The sequence below is a fragment of the Colossoma macropomum genome, unplaced genomic scaffold (assembly GCF_904425465.1).
Source record: "Colossoma macropomum unplaced genomic scaffold, Colossoma_macropomum, whole genome shotgun sequence".
NCBI classification, from domain to species: domain Eukaryota; kingdom Metazoa; phylum Chordata; class Actinopteri; order Characiformes; family Serrasalmidae; genus Colossoma; species Colossoma macropomum.
Genome location: NW_023494792.1, coordinates 37,793,777 through 37,809,222, shown reverse-complemented (window position 1 = coordinate 37,809,222; position 15,446 = coordinate 37,793,777). Strand labels below are relative to the sequence as shown.

Below are 15,446 nucleotides of genomic sequence, written 5' to 3'. Positions count from 1 at the left end.
TGCACTAAAGTCTTGCGACGATCCTGACAATATTGTAGTGTTTCAATCCAGGTTTTTGGATCATCAATGTAGGTGAAATGATCTGATGACAAAAATAAGAACCAAATTTGAAAAACTTTATTTTACATTAATCTCTACATATGCAAACAACAAACCCTGGGTCAGAGGAGACCCGAAGGCCCTGCAGAACTATAAGAAGAGGACTTTTCGGGAGGTATGGTATGAGGAGTATACAAAAGCAGCTCAAGGTGAGAATTAGAGATTGTTAGAAGATTTATAAGGAAGAAAATAGATGTCGATTTTTAGAGGGGTGAAGTGAAAGAGGTGTGGAATGGAATAAGGAAAGTGTCAGGCTGTAAATTGTCCTGCAATCAGCAGGCTGAGAAGAGCTGGATGAGGGCAAATGAGCTGAAAACTTCCTTCAATAGGTTCAATACTGGGCCATTTGCAAATCCATTACTAGGGACATCATTGCATCACACCGTGTGTGGGGACCTGCAGTACTTTTACAGTCTCAGCCTGGCACTGCAGAGGGACATTTTGCATTGTCCCAATACCAAAGATCAAGAACCCCAAAGGACTGAATGACTGCAGACCTGTACGACTGATGTCACATACAGACATTACACTGGAGAGTGTAACGCTTTGGAGTCTGTCCAGCTTCGAACTGTAACTCCAACCTGGATAGCGCAGGGGTTCAGCAATGAGACCCAGGCTGATGAAACACAAAGTGAACTGAGTAAATACAACCAGTGACTCACACACATTGGTGGTATTCCAACCTGTTGGTTTATATTTCTAGCTGACCACACAAGCCAGGTCTCACAGCTTTACTTGTCCATTCATTCATGAATCAAGAACCAGTTCCAAACCCCCTTAATGGCAGTACTCACAGAAATAAAAGTAGAATGAAAAACATGGCCCAGTAGTCATGTTACAACAAACTTGCTCTCTTACTACTGTGCGGCAGAGCTACATGCTTGTGCACATTATTGGGGTGCACCTTAAAAAGACAGTACACGTTTCACTGGCTGTTACAAAAGGCTTACCCTGGGTCACCTCAGAACACACGTGTGTGCAGAATTGCACCCCTTACAGTTTGCCAGTCTGTCACATGTTGGGGATGAGGATACTGTGATTTACGTGTTGCACAGAGCTTACTCACACCTGGAGATGGCAGGGAGCGCTATGAGAGTCATGTTATTTGACTTCTCTAGAGCCTTCAACGCTATCCAGCCCCTCCTGCTGAGGCACAAGCTGAGTGCAGCACAAATGAATACTACTGGTAACCTGACTATCTGACCAGCAGGCCGCAGTGCATGTGGCTACAGAACTGTGTGTCAGAGCAGACTGTAAGCAGTACAGGTGATCCACAGGGGACTGTTCTTGGTCCCTTTTTTCACTTTTAGCACCTCTGATTTCACATATGACTCTGAGACGTGTCACCAACAAAGTTCTCAGATGACACTTTTATTGTGGGGTGTATTAAGGAGGGGAGGAAGGAGGAGTACAGGAGCCTAGTGAAAAACTTTGTGGAGTGGTGTCAGCATCTCCAGGAAGACAGAAGAGCTTGTGATGGACAATAGGAAAATGAAGTCTCTGTGTGACAAGTTGGGATGGGAAGTGAACGTGGAAAAGCTGTACAAGAAGAACCAGAGCCAGCTCCACCTTCTGAGGAGGCTGAGGTCCTTTGGTCTGAGAGACCAGCTGCTGAGAACTTTCTATAAGTCTGTGGTGCTAAGTGCAATTTTCTATGCTGTTGAGTGCTGAAGCAGCGGTATTACAGCGAAGGACACTGACAGACTGAATAAGATCATTAGAAAGGCCGGCCCAGTCCTTGGGCTAAAGTGGACAGAGTGGAGACGGTGGTGGAGAAGAGGATTCTGGCAAAGGTGTTAGTGATCATGAAGAACCCCTCACGTCCACTCTACAACACACTGCAGGGACAGAGGAGTACAATGATCAGCAGACTGCTCCAGCCTCACTATAGGAAGGAACGCTTACGCAGGTGATTTCCTCCTGCAGCCATCAGACTGTACAACTCTAAACTCTGTAAACTGCCTTATCTGTGGATTACTGTTATTATAACACTGTAACAACAACGGTAACTTCAATACTTAATATATTTGTGAGTGAAACATTCATACTGTACTTTTGCACCTTAGTAGACACATAGTTGTATGTATTTATATGCAAACACACACTTATTTTTTTTATTTTGTACATATTATATAGTATAGTTATATTCATAGTTGTAGTTATATTTATAGTATTGTGTAATATTTCATGCTTTAAATTTCTTCTTCTTTTTTCTTCTATTTTACTATTTTTACATTACTTATATGTATTTTGTGCTGGGGTATCTTATTTAATCTCATCTCATCTTATCCTTAAGATGACTCACATAAAGTGTTAGAGAGAGTAGTTCCACTGGAGGCTGAACCGGTGGGTTGTATAACTGTGGTGGTCACAGCAGCTGGTGGACTGGTCGATGGTTGGTCAGTCCACCTGCTGGAACTGGAGGACTGTGTAGTAAAGGCGGGAGTAACTGTGGAAACACAACATGAAAGACACTATTGCTGAGTAATTTCAATGATGTTGATCTAACATCAAAAGGTTAAACTGGACATAAAACCTATATTTGAATCTGGATTGGTTGATTCCTCAGTCACTTCCTTATTATTTTATTTGTTAGCCTGACATTAGGTCTTCAGTTTTACTTTTTTTAGTTTAGTTTTATGTATTCTATGTTGGGGAATCTTATTTAATCTTCTCAGCTTATCCTTAATATTACAGTATTCTTTGTCCGTATTTGTTTTATAGAGACAGAAATAACATAGGGCCTTATAATTCACTGAATTACATATTCAGTAAAAAAATTCAAGTGTTTAAAGGACTGGATTTTTTTTACATTATTTTACTTAATCTTATAGCTTTGCTGTTTACAATTGTGAAAAAACTATATGAAGACTTGAGGAATTATTTGGATTTCTGAATGGGCTTTAAGCTGTGAACTGTGAACTTTATTGAGATCATAACAAATAAAGAGAGTTTTAAAACACACACACACAAACACTGGTTTTGCCATTACTGAACAAATTGTTTAAGCAACCAAGGTCAGTGATGGAAAAAATATTAAAAGAATAAAGACCTATTAAATTTTCTCTTTAGCAGTAGCAAACCATGATTACTGGAGCTAGGCCTTCAGTTCTGGCCATAAATATCAAAACAAAGAAAAATAACTTCATGATAATGCTAATTTCTTAGATTTCTGGCTGTTATAGATTAAACACAGGCTTGTAGATGATATACTAACATATATTTTATCTTGTAGCAATTTACAGTGACTCATTGAGCTACCATCACTGCTTTCCATTTCTAAACAACTGACTGAAATGCTTTGGCCAGGCTATCACTCCTACTCACAGCCAGTGATGTATGTAGGACGAAGGCTGAAAGTGACATTTTTTTCTCACTAATTTGGTCTCACCGATTAGACAGCAACTGTCTGATTTTTTTTCAGTACTTCAGCACTGACTCACCTGAAGGTGTGTTAGAGAGAGTAGTTCCACTGGAGGCTGAACTGGTGGGTTGTGTAACAGTGGTGGTCTTGCTGGAACTGTTGGACTGTGTAGTAACGGTGGGAGTCACTGTGGAGACACAGGATTAAAGACACTGTTCTTGAGTAATTTCAGTAATTTCTGTATACTTAACTAATAATAATAAAAACTAGACTGAAATATGAGTTATTTAAACTGTGAGCTCACCTGTGTAGCAGAGGAACATGTAATTATTTGAACAATCTTCAGGAGTCCATTTTTTATCTCCAGACAGTTTAATGCAGTTCTTCATGGAGGAGAAATCATTAGTAGCCCAGTTCTGAAACGGTTCCTCACTGGACCACTTCCACACATCATTATCTCTCTTCAGTCCAATCCAGATGTTTATACCATTAGGAGCAATTTTATCAAACTCTTGTTGATCTTGTTTATTGGTGATACTTGCTAGTTCACCATTCTCACTTTTACAGGAATCATGAGCTTTTTCCCATGTGGCAAACGCTGACTTATATTCATATTTCTTAATCAGTATCCCACTTGTGTTTGTCACTGTGAAAAAACAGACTCATTCAGTACAACTGAAATTTACATTTCCTTTTTAGGCTTTTTTAGGATATTTACTTTGTGAAGGAGTGTTCATATTTTGTGTTATTTCAGCATTAATAAACTAAATATTATCTTAATTAAATGTTCATCTATTAATCATTCTCTTAACCTCAGTTGAAAACAGAATTAAGTTAATTATGATTTTACCTTTCTGACACATATATGCAGCCAAGTTTCCTGAACAGTCTGCTGTCCGCCATTTTCCTGAGACTGAATAAGCACAATGAAATCCAGATGTTGCTTCCTGGTCTGAAGCCCAGTTAAAGTACATGAAGTCCTCTCCATTTGACCACTTCCACTCTGGATCTCTGTGAAGTCCAATCCACACTTCACTTGTTGATGAGTTTACAGCTGCTAGTACTTGTTTCCAGTCTCCCTGATTATAGATAACAGCCAGATCTGTGTCGTTTTGCTCACAGTGACTCTTAGCATCTGTCCAATTCTTAGTCTCATTCACAAGATAGTAGGTCTTGTCTGAATATGAAGCTGTTTAAAACAGAAGAACCCAGATGTTAGAGCCAGAACACAGAATGTACAGAGATGAGTGGAGTTACATAAAACAGTTCTTATCAGTGTTTGTGCTGAGATCTAATAATAACTTTACAATAATAACACAAATAACACAGCAGATACAATACAATATCCTCACAACACATATATCATATTAGGCTTTAGTCCAAGTTCAACTCATATTCAGTGCTAGATAACATTAACTGCTCTCTACAAGAATCTGAAAGCTGGCATTGCTGTGAAATTCATGAATCCATTAAACTACAAGAAACACAATTCAGTAGAATTCTGTTCACTACAGTGTCACACTGACAACATCAGACTCTTATTTTTATATTGTGTTAACTTAATGACTGAGGTTAGAACACTACCAAACAAAAAAACAAACAAGCAAACAAATGAAGCTCAAGTTCTAGATCCATAATTTATCCTGAAGTTGATCTATGCTAGAGGAAACTGCAGCTTTTGGACAGAGACTTAAATTCAATATATGAGACACATAACGTGCCAATTTTTTAGCAAATAATGTTCAGAAAATAGTATATTTATAGATATATTGGTTTCATTAAGTGAGAACAGGGGTATTAATTCACTACTGAGCCTTTTCTGCTTAAAAGAACCTTATGAGCAATAATTTATGCATATTCTCAGTAGGATTTTGTAAATATGCGCTCATGTAACTGAATCATGCATTAAATGAAAGATTTTGTTTGATGTTCTTTTGTTACACCAATAAATGACAGTGCTGTGAAACTGAATTTACACAGCAGAGTAAAAATCTCTAATCAGGTTTGTTTTTCTAATACACAGTCAGATCTGTAGGAAATGTAATAATTAATCAGTAAATTATTCTGAGTTAACTGAACTAAACAGAGTGGGTTAAATGTGATTCTGTTGTGATGGTTTGTGATGTGTTACTGTCGTTTCTGTTACAGAATAAAAATAAATGATCAGAAACAAAAACAAAATATAAACAAATCTGAACTATTAAAGACATAATTTACCTGGAGTTTGATTTGTGTCTGGGGGGGCTTCACCTGTTGAATAGAGAATCAGAATCTGTGTGTGATGGAACTTAATGCAGCCTCTCAAACATGAAATGTGCATTTTCTGACTTCAACACTCAGAAAAACAAGGAAGCTACAAAATCACATATTATTAATTAATTAATTAATTAATTAATTAATTAATGTATTTATTTTTTGTTTGTTTGTATTCACATTATGAGGAACAAGCACCTTATTTTAGGCTGATAAAAAGGAAAAAAATAACTGCACTCAGTATGGTGGTTGCAGTAAAAAGGATTTTTACTTATGAAAGGTTGGTTGCATTAATTGTGTTTGATTGTATACACTGTAAAAAATGGCTAAAAAACTTCATGACAGAACAGCTGTTCAACTTTTCTTTTTCAACTCATATAATTTTTTACAACTGTTCAAAGCTCAAAAACACTTCATATAAATATCTGCCTTGGATTTCTCTACATGCGTGCTTCCACTCGCTCCCGCCTGAAGGGATCTAACTTCCGCCTGCTCCCACGAGCTACACTGAAAATACCACAAGATATTGTGTCGGGTCCCACGGGAGTCCGCAGTAGTGCTGACCTCTACCTTCCTCTGTCTCTCTCTCTCTCTCTCTCTCTCTCTCTCTCTATATATATATATATATATATATATATTATGTGTGTGTGTGTGTGTGTGTGTGTATTACTGCATTTTCTTTCTTTCTGCCAAAAGCTTTATAACACTAATATATTCATCATTGTAGACTCTAGCACTGTTTTTTTAATCTAAGCATATTCTTCCCCTGCCAATCCGAGAATACACACTCTGCTGAAGCTGTTTGTTTTCCAAGCTTTCCAAGACAACATCTCAATACTCAGCTTTGTGTAAAGACAGATTTGAGTGTTGGTGTTTGCCTTTACTTACCTAAACGTACAATGAAGCACAACAGCCAAAACATAAGGGCTGCAAAAAATACAAAGAAAACTCATTTATAGTTTACCTTCATCTGACAGCCACTTACAAATCAGACAAATTCTGCTAATAAATACATCACACAAAACTGAAATATTATTAACAGATATTAAATAATTAGCAGGTTATTTGTTAATTCCTGACTAACTGTTTAATGTTTTAGTGTTTGCATGTTTCCTGATCTTGTATTGATTTTGTATAATTCAATATTATATATATTTTATGTTTTATGTTAATGTTTTTAGTGAATCACAGAAATAAAAGTAGTAATTTTATATTTAGATTAGTGATGTCAAAGTTACATATTAATAACATATTAACACAATAAATATTTTTTTTCATTCATAATAAGATTTTTTTTTAAATCTTTCTAAAAGTTATTTCCAGCTACTGGTGAATTTGTTTATCACTGAAGTTCATCAACTCTGAAGTATTCTTTACAGACATAATACAGCACTAATGTTGATTTCAATAAATATTAGAGACGTAAGCTCTGGTGGATGCCTTCAGCAGACAATATTGGACAGTGTTTGCAGGTAACCAGATGCCTAGCCCAGTTATGGAAATTGAGACAGTCAGTCGTCATCAATAAAGCATCAGTTATGCCTTACGGTGAAAATCTGCCTTCAGGGTTGTTATCAAATAGTTACAAGAGTATAATGATACTGTATTTAATAATTAGTAATATTAGTGTGACGGGTTAATTTTGCTCAGCAAACAAGTGAGTGAATGTGCACAGTCAATGTGAATCCTTCAGCAGTTCTGCTCTGTGAGCTACATTATGAGGTGGGCTATATGATGGTAAGATCAGTTCAAAAATAAGTCAGCTATAATGGTATATCATGCTGACTAATCATTTTTTGCAGCTGACTACATGTTGTAGGTTACCTTATATGGTGCTGTCTGCTAGCTTTCTAATCATTAGTCTATTGTGTGTAACCTGCAGCAAGTTATTTTCTACTTTTTATTGGTATTATGAATGGTAGTGATAAGAATTTTGGTTTGTAAACCACAAATCAGGATTTTTTAGGCTGTTAATTGTTACACTTAAGTTTACACACACGCCAACCAGACATAAATTTGACATACAGATGAAACAGATGAATAACAAAACTCTCTGTGAAATTTGTGTGTCCTTACTTTACGATCAGAGTTGACCATACCCAAAATTTATTGTCCATTATTCTTAGTGGACGAAATCTATGAAACTGTGCTTACTCCTCGATTAGCATGCTGTCAAATGTAGAATAACTATAATAAAATGGAATAATTGAAACAATCGTAATAACTGAAGAAAGCATTCATGATTTGTAGCTATTTGTGTTATAAAGCAGTCTACCACACTTTCAGCATGTTTTGATTCATGATGACAGAGTTTGGTGATAATCAGACAGAGTGTACATGAGTTATCTCACACAGTTCCACTGTAAACATTGCAAATTGGCCTTCTTTAGAATTCTTCTTTAGAATCATGCAGAGATGTGCAACTGTGTACAAAGTGTGGTGTGAATCAGTCAAAGCATTTAGCCAATGTGTTACATGTTTTAGGTAAGAAACACCAGCCCTAACATCAGCTAGTGGCAAAAAAAAGTGAGATCAGTGTAGTGAAAGTCTGAAATCTTATGTAGAGCTGGTTATGCAAACTGTGGGAATGAGCTAAGCATCCAACGTTGCAGAAATACATAGGAGTGGCAAGAGCTTCCATTCCACAAGCTACTATGAATGCTAAGTATAAAAACGTGTGAAGAAGCGCAACCTATCTGAACAAATGTTATATTGTGTAGTGGTACGGCTAATACGGTAGATGTCAGTTCATCTACAGAACATAATCTCAGTTATGTTGCAGTGCTGCCTAGTACCAAAACCTGTCAGCAACAGTGCTGTAAACTGAGGGTAGAGGGTAGTCGGAACCATTCGGAGCTCCACAAGGTTCCATTTTAGGACCGCTGCTTTTCTCACTTTACATGCTACATCTAGAAAATGTGATCAGGAAACTTGAGTTCAATCTGGGCTGCTGCAAATTTGACATTTTATTTTTTCATAATGGTTCTATTTTCATTCATTGTTTTGTCTTCTGTCTTTGTGCCTCAGAAACACTTTCAAATGTGTTACAAAAGCAGCCCTTAATTATTTAGCAATTATTTTCTTTTTCTCTCAATCCTTAAATAAAATAAGACAAGACATTCTATAATTAATGGAAGCTTCTCTGTCACTAGACTCCCATTTGACTAATTCATTGTTCAGATATTTTCAGTCTGAAACTGTCTTACCTGACATCATCTCTGCGGTGATTCGCTCCTCTTGTGTACAGGAACTTTTGAATCTCCAGAATTCTTTCAATGATAATATTCTTCTCCTTGTGATGTTAACTCTCATTAAACTACACCCTGAACACAGTTATAAGGATGCAAACCATCTGCCCCTCCTTTTCACTGTACACAGAGACAATACTATGCAAATCATCATTTGAGGAAAAAACCCCACCTTGTTTATTCAGCTTATTGTTCTATGAGACAAAGGCAATGCCAAAATACTGGAAATACTGTAGCAGATCAGTGAAACACAGAATAAATTAGAAAGCAAAGGAGGAGGTGTTATTGCACTGCTATTTCATGAACAAAAACCTAATTTTTTTTTGTCAAACACTTGAAAGATTAATATTGTGCCTGTTGCGCAAAAATCTTGTACCTCCATTTTTGTCAATTATTACATTTTTTGGACAATTTAAAAACTCCAGTTACTAGCATTGTGTTAGAATTTTGTGATGAATGGACTAATAGAAATGCTTCGAAAGTACTTGGTCTAAAAATTCTTATTCCATTACCTTGCTTTATAAGTAAAGAATGATTTTCCTTCTACTGTAAAGTTACCATCTTGGAGATATGAGGTTTTGTTCCAACAGCAACGATATACAAGTTTGTGTAACACTTCCACACTTTCTTGTAGGCTGTCAGTATTAATATAGGCCAATGATATTTGTTGAAACTATTTTTCCATATAAATAGGAACAGAATTATGCAAATATGGATAAGAACCAGACTTTATGAGTGAAGGAAATGAAATGCAAAGCAGCTACCTTTCTGTGGAAATTCAAAGTGTGGACTGAACTGAACAGTAAACTGCGCAGAGCGCTGCAGACACAAATGACACATGATCCACTGAGGCCTTGAACTTGAGTCCTATTAATATTGAACTGTCCTGTACTGCTCTGACATCTAATTCATAATAAGAAAATCAGTTGTAGAAAATTGTTGGCTGTCCGGCTTTTAACATCCTCCAGACACTCACTGAGACACTTCACAGAGAACACTGTTGGGCTTTATGGGTTTTAGATTTAGTAACTTACACCATGTCCCTGATGGAGCCAGTTACAAGGTATATAGATTTTGGCCACATAGTTTATCATGGGTATTACGCTACTAGTGAAGTAGTACAGAGCTCCAGCCCAAATCCATCACTCCTGCTCCAATCAATTGCATTAATCTTTAAAGTTAATCATTTACAAAAACGCTGATTAATACCCATTTATCAATAAATCAACTTATTACTGAATCAATAAAACACAACCTTAAACTTCATCAGACCAGGAGCTGCAAATGGTTCTTCTATGACATTGCTCAAAGAACCATTAATGCTCCCCTTATTTTTAATAGTGTAGGTTTCAACATCTCTGGTTTCAGACAGTATCGTAGCTTAAGAGTGGCTTTTGGACCCTCTAGGGGAAACAAACTGTGATCCTGGAGGCTCTGTATCCAGCACAGTCTGAAGATTTTACTGCTCTTGACACACCAACTAACCTCCAATTAACTGCTGAGATGAATTAAGTGTATTTGAGCAAGAAAATCACCAGACTGCACTGCACTGGAGTTCACCACCCCTGGACAGACTAAAATAAGCTACATGGTATTTAGGTTAAATTATATTAACTATACAACAAAGTTATTGTTGATTTTCTGAAATGTATAATGCAGTTAATGTTCAGGCAAAGTAAAGTGTAAATCATGAATAAAGCAGGACTATGTCAGTCAACATGTGATGTTAAATTGCAGTTTTACAGATGTTTGTAGAACAGTAGCACCAGCATGTGTTGCACTGGCTCCTCTTCATTTTTAGTCTGCTACACATATTCACCTACCTGGGTTCTATATATTGTGTCAAAGTCATTAGTTGATGATTTTTCTTTAAATTCCTATGAATTTTGTCAATGTCCAGTTTTTATTTGATCCACACTGTATTCATCATTTGTTTATGTTGCTATGAGGGCAAAGGAACTAGTTTGTTGGCAGTTCATCAGTAATAAAGTCAGAATAATCAAATGCTTTACTTTAGGGGGCAAAAACATTATGAACTCATAATTAATCTGTATTTAATCAGTAATAAAGTGTAATAAAGGGCTCATCACTTTTTTTTCAGGAGGCACAAACATTAGAAACTCATGATGAATAATCAGTACTCATGAATTGAGAATTGACTCTGCACAGTGTTGTATTTTCCTGACTCTGACACACCTCAGCCAGCACAGAAGGAGCTTGTAAATTAGCAAAGGAGTTTAATCAGGTAAACTAGTTGAGGAAAAAATAGCACTTGTACATAGTGTGGAGTCCCCAGGATTGGGATTGGGAACACCTGAGAATTCTTATAAGCCCAGGAAAAAGTTACTGTACTTTCAATTAATAAATAATTTGTATAGTTGTAAGTGTAGCATAAAACGTTCCCTCAAGACAGAAAGATTCAGGGTTTTTTTCTCACATTGAACTAGCGTTCCAGTCAATGCACTTTGCATTTGAAGCTCTAGATATCCAGATGTGCCTGGAGAATCTATAAAAGAGAGCTGATAATTACACAGAGTATAGGATGTTAATTTCCAAAGTGAAACACAAATAAAACGTCAGATGTTGCTGTGTTTTTGTTGGCAGTGATCTGCAAACTGTTTACTTCAAAGGGTCAGATATAAAAAAGAAAAAACAAACATTTTCTGCTTCCACTGTGGCTATGCTGCAACTTAGGATGGTTGATGGTTTGAGTTTCTCAGTTTGCTGATGCTGTTTTCTTCAACTTTTAGTAGGTACATCTCTCAGCGGTCTGATCTGAATTGATGTCGTCTTTACTGGGGTAAATGTGTTTGTGAAGAGTGGATGCATACTTTATAAGGAAGTGTTGCATTGGTGGTTGGGTTTATGTCAACCTGTGTTCTTGTTAATCTGATTGTAATCTTGTCATTTTTTTTCACCACGGTGGTGTTTTGAGATATGCAGAAAGAAGGTTTTAACCTGGTTTTCATGCCATAGCTGGACACAGAGCATTTGGACAATGTATTGCTTATGTGCTGTTGTCTTTATGGAACCAGCACAGCTCAAAACAGGAACTTTCCAGCTAAACAATAAAAAATTAATGATGAATAATTTAAATTTACATGAAGACATCGTACTTAACAGAAATAACTTAACAGGCAGTGCAGCTGACAACCTAACAGCTGTGTCCAGCACCTTTGACTCAAACTGTTAATTTCTTGCTATTGCTGTGACGAAATTGATGAGCTTTGCAAGCTTTTTGCATTGGACTGTATTGTTGTATTCAGTCAAACATTTAAGGCCAGCAAGGACCCCCCCTGATCTCTGGCACCCCACATATTTATGTGATGGCAAAGATAACCACTGCTCTGGAATTGATGTACGTTATAAAATGGGAGAAAAGTATGAAGTCAAGAAACAAAGAATTCACTAGAATTCCTTCCAGAGTATTACACAAAGTAAATTCACATAGATTCTTTAAACTTTATGGAAAAGTTTCAGCTATTTGGAAATTAAACATAATTGTGAATCTCTTCTAATTGTGAATATTCTTCTGATAATGTGGACTGTTTGTAAAATCACTGTATCCACTGTCGTGTTTCACTGTGAAGACACGATATTTGGGTAATTGTCTGCATTTAACGCTGAGTAGCCCTGTATGCGATTTAGGTACAAAAATTACACAAACAGTAACTGATGTATTTAGGTCATTTTGTTAATGTTAATATATTCCACAGGTGTCCTTTTTTTAGGAGGTAGATCCATCACCATATAACATACTCCTTCACACAATCCCCAACACCCCTGTTTAATTATGTTACAAAGATTTCTCAGGCTATTCATAGCACTGATCAATAGCAGACAAAAAAATATATTAAATAACAATAAACAGTTTAACCTGAAAGTATATATTTAAAGAATTATTGAATAATTCTTTGAATAAAACAAACTAAAACATGTTAAAAAAGAAAACAATGTCCACTTTGCAAACTTAAATAATAAAGAGGTTTATAACTTTAAAAAGTAGCTGAAAGATATGAATTGATAGGAAACTGAGCAATCAGTGATTAATTAATGTTTAGTGTTGTATTTCTGTAGAAATGTTCAGTGACTGAATATTTAAGTGAAAGTCTGTCTGTAGCTGTATTAGATTTCTGCAGATTTGACATAAAGATGTAATTGCGTGTAATAAACATTTCATAACAGCTGTTTGTCAGACAGCAGAGCTACTTCTGCACTCCAGTTGGATTCTTGAGCACTTTAATATGAAGATCCAACATTAATTCAATGTTTCACCAAAGCCCTTTTTCCTGTGAAGTAGCTCCTCCTAGTGGTCTAATCCTGTTAGAAACAATAAAGAGTGATTTTCATTATGAACACTGTTCATCACAGACTGCTGTCATGTAAATAAATCATTAGTCATGTGACTGAACAAAAATGGTCTTTTATTAAAAAAAGAGCTGTTTAAGCTCAAACTGACCTGACAGATGAAAGGGAGCTCCTCACTGCAATAAGAATCCAGCCATTTGCTTCCATTGTTAACCAGTTTGCCACAGTATTGGCTGGTGGGGTCCACTGGAAAGCTAGAATGCCATTCAGAATAGTTCACGTAGGGTCCACCAGTCCACATCCATGGGGCACATGGGAAGAGCATGTTCCTCTCAAGCCCAATCCACACGCCATTTGGATAGATATCATTCTGCAGCATCTGTATGACGAATTCCTGCACAGTAGAGTTTATGATGTGCACTAAAGTCTTGCGACGATCCCGACAGTATTTTAGTGCTTCAATCCAGGTTTTTGGATCATCAATGTAGGTCAAGTTATCTGACAGGAGAAATAATAAATAATATATTTTTTTTTCATTCATGAGTCCTAGAGATAGAAATAGCATAGTGTATGCGTGTCCTTATATTTGGGTAAAGTATGCAGTAGAAGTGCAGAACTCTGTAGATCACATTAACTTACCACAGCTTTGCTGTTTACAGTTGTGAGAAAAAGTATGTGAACACTTATCGGTAACACTTTACATTAAGGGTCGCTAATCCATCATTAAATATATAATAATCAACTATTAGTTTCCCATTATTTAGTTATTAGTTAACTCTTCATTAAGCATTAGCTATTACTTAGTAATTGATTAAGCACTTATCAATTAGTAATTAAGTACACTGTTAGTTGATAAGTTTGTTTGTCGTTAGTTTGTGGCTTACTTACTCATTATCTGTGTGCTAATTGCTGCTTATTACATTGTTAATTAACTAATAAGTATTTTTCTTCATATAAAGAAGTAACGTGATAACTTACTAGCACCTATGTGTTAATCCCGCTAATTATCTGTTAATTAACTTTCCATCACCTCCATATATTCAGTTGCTTCACTTTTCTCACTTTGGTTCATTAAAGATGCTTATGGTCACATCTGACCGTAAGATGAGCGCACACAAATTCACTGACGGTTTTGTTATTCATCACGTTCATCTTGGCATATCTGTACTCATAGCCGGTAGGAGTGCATGTAAATTTGGGCATAAATGCTGGATATGTGGCTAATTAACCAAAACTATTATCAACATAATCTGTAATTGCAAAAATAAGAACAACAATAGAAAATTTCAATAATACTAATTTGTGTGCATGACAGTCCAGGACAAAAGTGGATGTACTTACTTTACATGCACATTGATATAAACAAGTGCTGCAACTATTTCATGTTCCATTTAAAGACACATTACACTGTGCTTTTGTTTCATACTACTGACTCACAAACACAGCTTCGGTCATACACTGCAATAATACAGCGTTTATTTTAGGGAATTAATTACACTAAACAATCACTCTACTATGTTAACAACACTGAGTATTTAGTTTTATTTCACATTTTTTTTTCCAGTTGTTTTCATTTTAATACTATTAAGTTTGGTCAGCAGGGGAGGAGGGCACTCACTGCTGGACATCAAACTCCACCCACGAGCACGGCCATTAGCTTTCATGACAAACACTGCCATTTTATTGGCTGGCTACTGAAACATCTGCATGAATTAGGGTGTGCTTCATGTAAATGATATGTAAATGAGGTGCTGGTCGGCTGGTTTCATGCACTGAAGCTGATTTATCATTTATGCTCAAATCTCCACTTGTTTCCACATCGTACAAATTTATTACGAATCAGACGCAGAGCAGTTCATACCGTATAAAAGGCAAGAAAAGGGTGTTCTTTTTTTACGTAACTTTGATGATTAATTTTGACCATTAATTACTTCTTAAATTCCACTTAATCAACCATTCATTGCTTCTTAAATTCCTCTTACTCAATCATTAATTACTGCTTTTGTGTCCCTCCAAGTAAAGTGACAACACAAAAGCAGTAATTAATGATTAAGTAAGAGGAATTTAAGAAGCAATTAATGGTTGATTAAGTGGAATTTAAGAAGTAATTAATGGTCAAAATGTAAAGATTTAATGGCCATAGGCCCTTTTCACAAAGAGTCGCGATTACGTCC

At 36.2% G+C, this 15,446-nt stretch overlaps 1 long non-coding RNA gene across 1 annotated transcript; it reads right to left on the bottom strand.

Annotated features, from left to right (window-relative positions):
* Nucleotides 1-13,253: 13,253 nt before the first annotated feature.
* Nucleotides 13,254-14,021, bottom strand: LOC118811364. The gene is made up of 2 exons (XR_005007477.1): nucleotides 13,424-14,021; nucleotides 13,254-13,284 (listed from the first exon to the last, which is right to left on the bottom strand). It is a non-coding gene; the product is annotated as an uncharacterized LOC118811364 (long non-coding RNA).
* Nucleotides 14,022-15,446: the final 1,425 nt, after the last annotated feature.